The 7,237-nt window shown below is 38.8% G+C and overlaps 1 pseudogene; it reads right to left on the bottom strand.

The window, feature by feature from the left end:
- Positions 1-921: 921 nt before the first annotated feature.
- LOC134384191 (chromobox protein homolog 3-like) lies at positions 922-6,619 on the bottom strand (annotated as a pseudogene).
- Positions 6,620-7,237: the final 618 nt, after the last annotated feature.

The raw sequence follows: 7,237 nt of genomic DNA, 5'->3' as shown, positions 1-7,237 counted from the left end.
CTCAATGCTCAGTTTGTACCATCTTGTTAAATGGTTAGGGGTATGATTTCAGGAGTTTAACAGCGGGGGATAACAATAAAATCTATAATTAAAATCTGTTTAATGGGGATAGTAATAAAATCTACCTCACAATGGGATTGTGAAGACATAATGAAATAAAGTTTCATCATCATCAACTCAATCATCTCAGACTGGTTTTCCTCATTTTAATCAATCAACACAGATTGAATATTATTTTATAGCCCATGGTCAAAATATCAGCAATTTTATTTTATACCTAGTCCCTTGATTACAAAATCTTGACCAAAGTGTGGGTGTGGGTGTCTGTGTTTGTGTATAAACATTTTACCCTTCAGATTTTTTCATAGGTATTTTTTCAAGTAGTAATAATAATAAAAGCTCACATTTGTGGAGTGCTTCCTATGTGCCAGGCACAATTCTAAGTACTTTACACGTGTTTTTAACTTAACCCTAACCACATTTTATTATTACTATTATCTTTTTTTTAAAAAAGGAATATAAAACTATTTATTGACCACTCTTCACCAGTATTTATAATAAACAATATACAGCTGGGTAACATTCTGATTACTACAAAGTTATTGTTTTCCTGGCTTCTGCTGAACCAGCAACCCAAATACTGAAAAGACTGAGCCCACATGTAAGGAATGAGTAGTGATAAAGAAAAACCATGCAGACCAGTAGTTTGGATTACAAAAGTTTGTTCACCCACTTATGCCAGCAAGTCCTAAACTGTCAAAATCTCTAACCATCTGATTATGTTTCCATGAGCCAAGTCTTAGACATGCCATAAATCATGACCTTTTAGTCAGTACATCACAGGGATTTCAACTTTTTGTAAAGCAGTGGCTCACTAGAGGAATCTTTAAATGTCCATTTAACTAAGTCTTGCTTAGTCAATTAAAACAGCAGGACTTGTCTAGTTTCCTCATCTGGGCAGATTGTTGGTAGTGATAAAATTTTTCCTGTCAGAAATTTTGCAAATAAATGGTTGCATTTGTATGACTATAGATATCGATATGGATTCTGATATGGCTCTGCTTTTATATTATTCAATTACAGAATCATCTATTTAATTTGAAAAGTTATAGCTTCAGGAAAAAATTCAATTTAACTTGAAGTGATTTATTTCTTAGGTTGTACAGAATGATGGCATCTCAGAAACACGAGCTTACCCAAGGTTTTTGTTTTGGTGAATGTTTAAAAACAAATAAACAAAAAAAGAAAGCCGTTTACATATGTATTTAATGTATACACGCACAAACAAACAAACAAAAAATCCAGAATTGTCTTTAGGCATATGAGTTAAACACAAGTTTTGATTGAGTAACGACTGTGGAAATTTCCCCCAACACTTAGAAAAGTTGTTCTCTAATGCAGAGGAAATACTATACTATGGCATCAAATGTTCTTTTCTGCTGAAGGAGGCAACTACAGAAAGCTTTTATTTATTTATTCAAAGTAACCAGTGCTATTGATGCAAAACTACCCAACACCCCCCCCAGTACTACTTTCAAAACGAACATATCAAACTTGATTTTCATTAGAATGTAGTTATTTCTTCACACTAGTAAATCAAAAACTAAGACCCAGATTTTATATATATAAATACATGTGTAAATACATGGATAAAGCAATGCAAACAATTATTGAGAAGAGTGTCAAGTTAGTCTCTCTTCATAAAAAGCAATTACAGTTTGAGGACACTTTTTATTTGCCTCTTTTGCCAGCACCAAGTCTGCCTCCTCTGAATCTTTCCATTTCATGAGAAACATCAGTTCTCCACTGCTGTCTGTGGCAGCATTATTCTTTCAGGATCAAGGCCTCTGGCAAAGCCTCTTGGTTTGTCAGCAGCATCTCTTTTCATCTTTGATTTGCTGTCATCAGACTCACTGTCAGATAAAGATTTTCTTTTTGTACCATGTTTTTCTTTACTAGCTTTTTGAGAATTAAGAAATGCTTCAATTAACTCTGGACAATCTAGATTTTCTTCAGGTTCCCAGGTATTGTCAGCATCTGTAAATCCCTTCCACTTGAGGAAATTTTCCACCTCCCTATTCACTCCAAGCTGGTCCAATACTTTTTCCACCACAAATTCTTCAGGCTCTGCCTCTTCGACTTTTTACTCTTCCCGTTCTGTTTCCTTCCCATATTTCTGCAATGTAGTTTTATTGGAGGCTATTTTTTGTTGCAGACTTGAAGAGCTCAGAGGTTTCTGAGCTGCTATAAGTCGCAGGTCTGCAGCATCTCCTGCTCTGTTAGCTTCTAGCTCGAGCTGCTTTTTACTATTATCTCCATTCCCATTTTATGATGAGGAAACAGAGGCACCGAGAGGCCACGTGACTCTGGGAGGGATACAGAGAACAGTGAGCAGGCGGCCAGGCTGCGAGCCCCAGCAGTCTGGCTCCCGTGGCCACACTCTTAACCTCTGTACGAGACTATCCCTCAATTTCAACAATAATTGTTTGCTATGCTTCAATACAAATGAAGTTTAAAATTGTTATCTTTACCTAGAAAGGCACAATTGTATTGTATTGTATGATTCTGACAATTTAGGAATTTCTCCTTTTAAAATATTCTGCAATAAATGGATTTCACTCAACTTTTCACTTTTCAGACTGCCAAGTGTCCTCCATCCCCACTTCCCAGTCTTAATATAATTTCATATCTTGGACGACTTAGTCCTTTTTTCAGAAGATTCCTTATCAGTATACCCCTCTCCATATTCTATTTCAGCTGCATTTGACTTAAAATACTCTAATAGACTCTGAACACGATCTGGGCTCACCCTACACAACCACCACTATTCATTCCACATATATTTATTGAGTGACTATGATGCACCAGATGCTGTCCTAAGTGTTAGGAATACCAGTGATTGAAACAGGCAAAATCCCTTGTCCTCATCAAGCTTATATTCTAGGGGGAGACAGACAATAAACAAAGGAGCAAAATAATTAGTATTTTAAATAGAGATAACTGTTAAGGAGAAAAATAAAATAGGAAAAGAAGAGGAATTGTAGGAGTGGGGAGGTTGCAATTTTATATTGGATGACCCAGGAAGGCTTCACACAGACATTGGAGCAAAGACCTGAGAAGGGAGGAAGGCAGAAATGCAGATATCTGGGGGAGAAAGAGTGTTTCTAGGCAGAGGGAGCAGGAAGCATAAAGGTTCTGGGGCCGGAGTATGCCTGGCACATTTAAGAAAACAGTAGGAAGGTCATGATGGCTGGAGCAGAGCGAGTGAGGGAAAGACTACAGATGAAGCTGGTCAGAGAAGTGGTAGGAGCATATTAGTCTTCTTTGCTGCAGTAACAAGTGACCCCAAAATCTCAGTGACAAACACCAACAAACATTTATTTCTTTTCATGTTATGTATGCATATGGTGGCTGTGGATGAGCTGCTGAAAGTCTTTTTATTCTGGGACTCAGGCTGAACAAGCAGTCCCTATTTGGCACATGTCACTTTCATGGCAGAGGAAAATCAAGAGAGCTAATGGAATGCATAATGCCTCCTAAATCTTCTCCCTGGTACTGGCACATTGTCCTTTCTGCTCACATTCCATTGGCCCAAGCAAGTCATACAGTCAATCCCTATAATGTTGGAGGAATATTCCACCTGCTTGGCAATAGGTGGGAATGTCTGACCCTCTTACAGGGAAGGGCAGTAATAGTTGGAAATAACGTAGTTGAAAACAATTATATAATATACCAAAAGGGAGCTAGGTCATGTATAAGGACTTTGGCTTTCACTCTCTGAATGAGATGGGGAGTTATTGGATGGTTTTGAGCTGAGAAGTTACTTTATTCGACCAGACTCATTTAAAAAAATCAGTATGGCAGCTGTGTTGAGAAAGACTGCAGTGAGGAAAGGGCAGAAGCAGAAATTCCTACTAAGAGGTGTTCAATAATCCATGGGAGAGATGATGGCAGTTTAGATCAGGGAGGTGAGAGTGGAATGGAAAAAGTGATTGGATTCTGGGTCTATTTTGTAAGTAAAGGCATAAGGATAGCTGATGACTTGGATGTAGGGTCTGAGAGAAAGGAAGGGATCAAGGATAACTTCAAATGAATTATGCCTAAAGAATGGAAAGCATCGGGTTGCTATTTATTAAGATGGGAATCCCATGGGAAGAGCAGATTGGAAAGGGAAGATCAATTCGGGGCATGTAATGTTAGACTGTAAACTGGACTATATGAGGATGGGGATTTTGTTTTCTTTCACTTTGCAACTCCAATACCTGGTACAGTGAACATACTCAAAAAAAAAAAAAAAGGTGAATTAATGACTCCATGGTCCTCCCTTCCCTTTTGCCATTCCCAGAGTGTGAATTTCCAATCTGAACAAAAGCCTTTTTCTATGGTCTGTGAAATAACATGTATGGATACTGTATTCATTTTCTATCGTTGCTGTAATGAATTACCACACATTTAGTGACTTAAAGCAACACAAATTTATTATCTTATAACTTTATATTTCAGAAGTCTGACAGAGTGCTCACTGGACTAAAATCAAGGGGTTAGTGGGGCTGCATTTCTTCCTTTCTAGAGGCTCTAGGGGAGACTGTTTCCTTTTCTTTTCCAGCTTCTAGAGGTCACCAGCATCTCTTGGCTTGTGGCCCCTTCCTCCAACTTCAAAGCCAGCAAGGGCAGGTTAAGTCCTTCTCACATAGCATGCTCTGACCTTCTCTTCTTTCTCCCTTTTCAGCTTTTAAGGGCTTTTGTGAATATATTGGGCCACCTAGATAATCCAGAATAATCTCTCTATTTTAAGGTCAGCTGATCAGCAACCTTAATTTCATCTGTGACCTTAATTCCTTTTTGCAAAGTATGGTAACATATTCACAGGTTCCAGAGATTGGGAAGTGCTGCTTTAGAACTGAGCTTGAATATGGGTATTGGTTTAACACAATCATTTCCAAAAATAGTCAAAGTAAACAAGCGTCCAGTTCTTTTCAAATACTACTATTAAATGATCTGTGGGTAATTTGGTTGAGTTTCTAATTTTCAGAGAAAAACAAAGTCAATTATTCAGCAGTAAATTAGGCGACATTTAGGCCTTATGGCTGCTTCGTAAATCTCCACTAAGACCCTGATTAAGTTTCAAGGTTCTCCTGGGCCCTTCAGCTGTCCCAGGGATAACCATTCCTACAATAACATTTCCTAATTAGCCTACTATGCTCTCCTCCTCCATACCTACTTCCACTTCTTTCCAAGATTGGATATTTATTCTTTTATACAGATGCTATCCCATCACTTCTCCCTTTGAAATGTCTCCTGAATTCCAAGCCTTCCTGGTTCAAGCCTTCAACACATCCTGCTAGACCAGAATTCCTAGCCTATTTTGTGCCACACACAGCTTTGGTAGCCTGGTGAAGCCCATGCCTCAAACAAAAACATGGGATTACAAAAGAGACAGACTATATTGAAATACAGTTATTAAAATAAACATTTTAATTATATTATAATAATTCATGTACTTCTTTATTAACCCATTAAATACAAGATCTAGCAGTGGTTCCAATAACTGCCTTAATTCTGAGGTAGTGATAAGCATAAGTACTGTGTCTGCAACATCTGTAATTTGATAGGAAAAGAGCTATAATTTCTTTGGCAAATAAAGTCACAGATCTCACTAACACTAATGTGATTTGTTACTAAATGCATAGATTACAATTAGTGGTTAGTGAAAATAAACATGTAATTTTTTATAAAAAATTCACAGATTCCTCTCACCCCACTCTCCAACCTTAGACACTTAACTGTTCTCCCTTCCTCTGTTCTAACTATAACAATCACCTACAGGGCCAAACTTCAGAACTCTCTTCCTAAAATGCAGATTTTATCAAGTCACTTCCCTGTATAATGACTTTTGTCAGTCCCTATTGTCCAAAGCAACATTCTCTTCCAATATCGTACAAATGGAGCTCATTTGAAATGTGAATTTCCAAGACTCCCTCTGATTCTGTGAGCCTAGGACTCTGCATTTTTAAAAGCTCTCTGAGGAAGTCTTGCACTGGTCTTTTGCAAAGACCAGACTTTGCAAAATGGGATGGAGTCCAAACTTGCAAGTATGGCCTTCAACACCCTTCACAGTCTGCCTCACCACACCTACCTTTCCAGTTCTACTCCAGGCTCATAGGGTTACCCTCTGTTCTCAGACAGTCCTGGTACTTTCCAATCTCCCTCTCTAGAGAATCCTCTTCCTTCCCACCCCTCATGCTCTTCCTGCTCCACACCATGCATGTATTTCTCTGTTTGCTAAAATCTTTCTCATTCTTCAAGGCTCAACTCCAATATGACCTTCTCTTGGAAATCTACCTGAGTTTCTCACTTGGGCTGAAACTATGTTTTTCTCCCTGACATTTTCCAATCACACTGTGTGTAGTTAATCATGCCAGGCTTCTGCAAAGGCAGAGGGCCTCAAGCTCAGAGATGCCTGAAAGATTGCTGTGAATTAATTCAGCATTCAGCATACTCTGGGGAGAAGGAGAGAGAAAGGCATTGAGCAATTAGGTACTACACAAATGAGTCACTAGAGGAATAAGACAAGATGCTTACTTTCAAAGAGTTTGTGTTCCCCATTCAGCTTCCACATCTTTATCCACTCCAACCCCTTCTTAACAATCCTGAAGTCATCTAACTACTTCAGCCTCCATTAATCTGTTCTTCTTTGTCCCCCAATACTGATGAATAAACAGGATTGTGCAGCTGTTGTATTCATTCATTCATTCATTCACTCATGACTTATTGACCTGCGTCTATGTGCCAGGCAATCTGATAGTCACTGTGGATGCATAAACTGTGAACAAGACAGTACCTGCCCTCAAAGTTCTTAGAGTGTCGTTAACTGCTCTAGTTGCTACTTTTGCCTCAAAGAGCTATGCTGGAAGCTCCTTAAAAACTGGTAAAGTCCTTTTTTTTTTTTTGGTAGTCTTCACGCGACTAGCACTTTGTTGGCACAGCAAGTGTTCCAAACGCCCTTGAAAAAGTGAGTAAAATACTTATTTCCCACGCTTCCTTTCCCATTTAGAGCTTCCCTTACCTGATACTGCTAAATTGAAGGGAAAAAAGCCTCTTTGCATACTCTGGGGAGAACTCCTTCGAGAACTGGAGATGAGAGCTTGACTGACTCTCCTTTCTCAGGAAAACAAACCCCAAGAGCACATACCGCAGCTTCTTAGCGGAGTGTTGCTAGGACGCACCCGTTGCTAAG

This window comes from Cynocephalus volans, chromosome 8, assembly GCF_027409185.1.
Source record: "Cynocephalus volans isolate mCynVol1 chromosome 8, mCynVol1.pri, whole genome shotgun sequence".
Lineage (NCBI taxonomy): Eukaryota > Metazoa > Chordata > Mammalia > Dermoptera > Cynocephalidae > Cynocephalus > Cynocephalus volans.
Note: the sequence above shows the minus strand (reverse complement) of the source record. Positions and strands in the feature narration are given on the sequence as shown.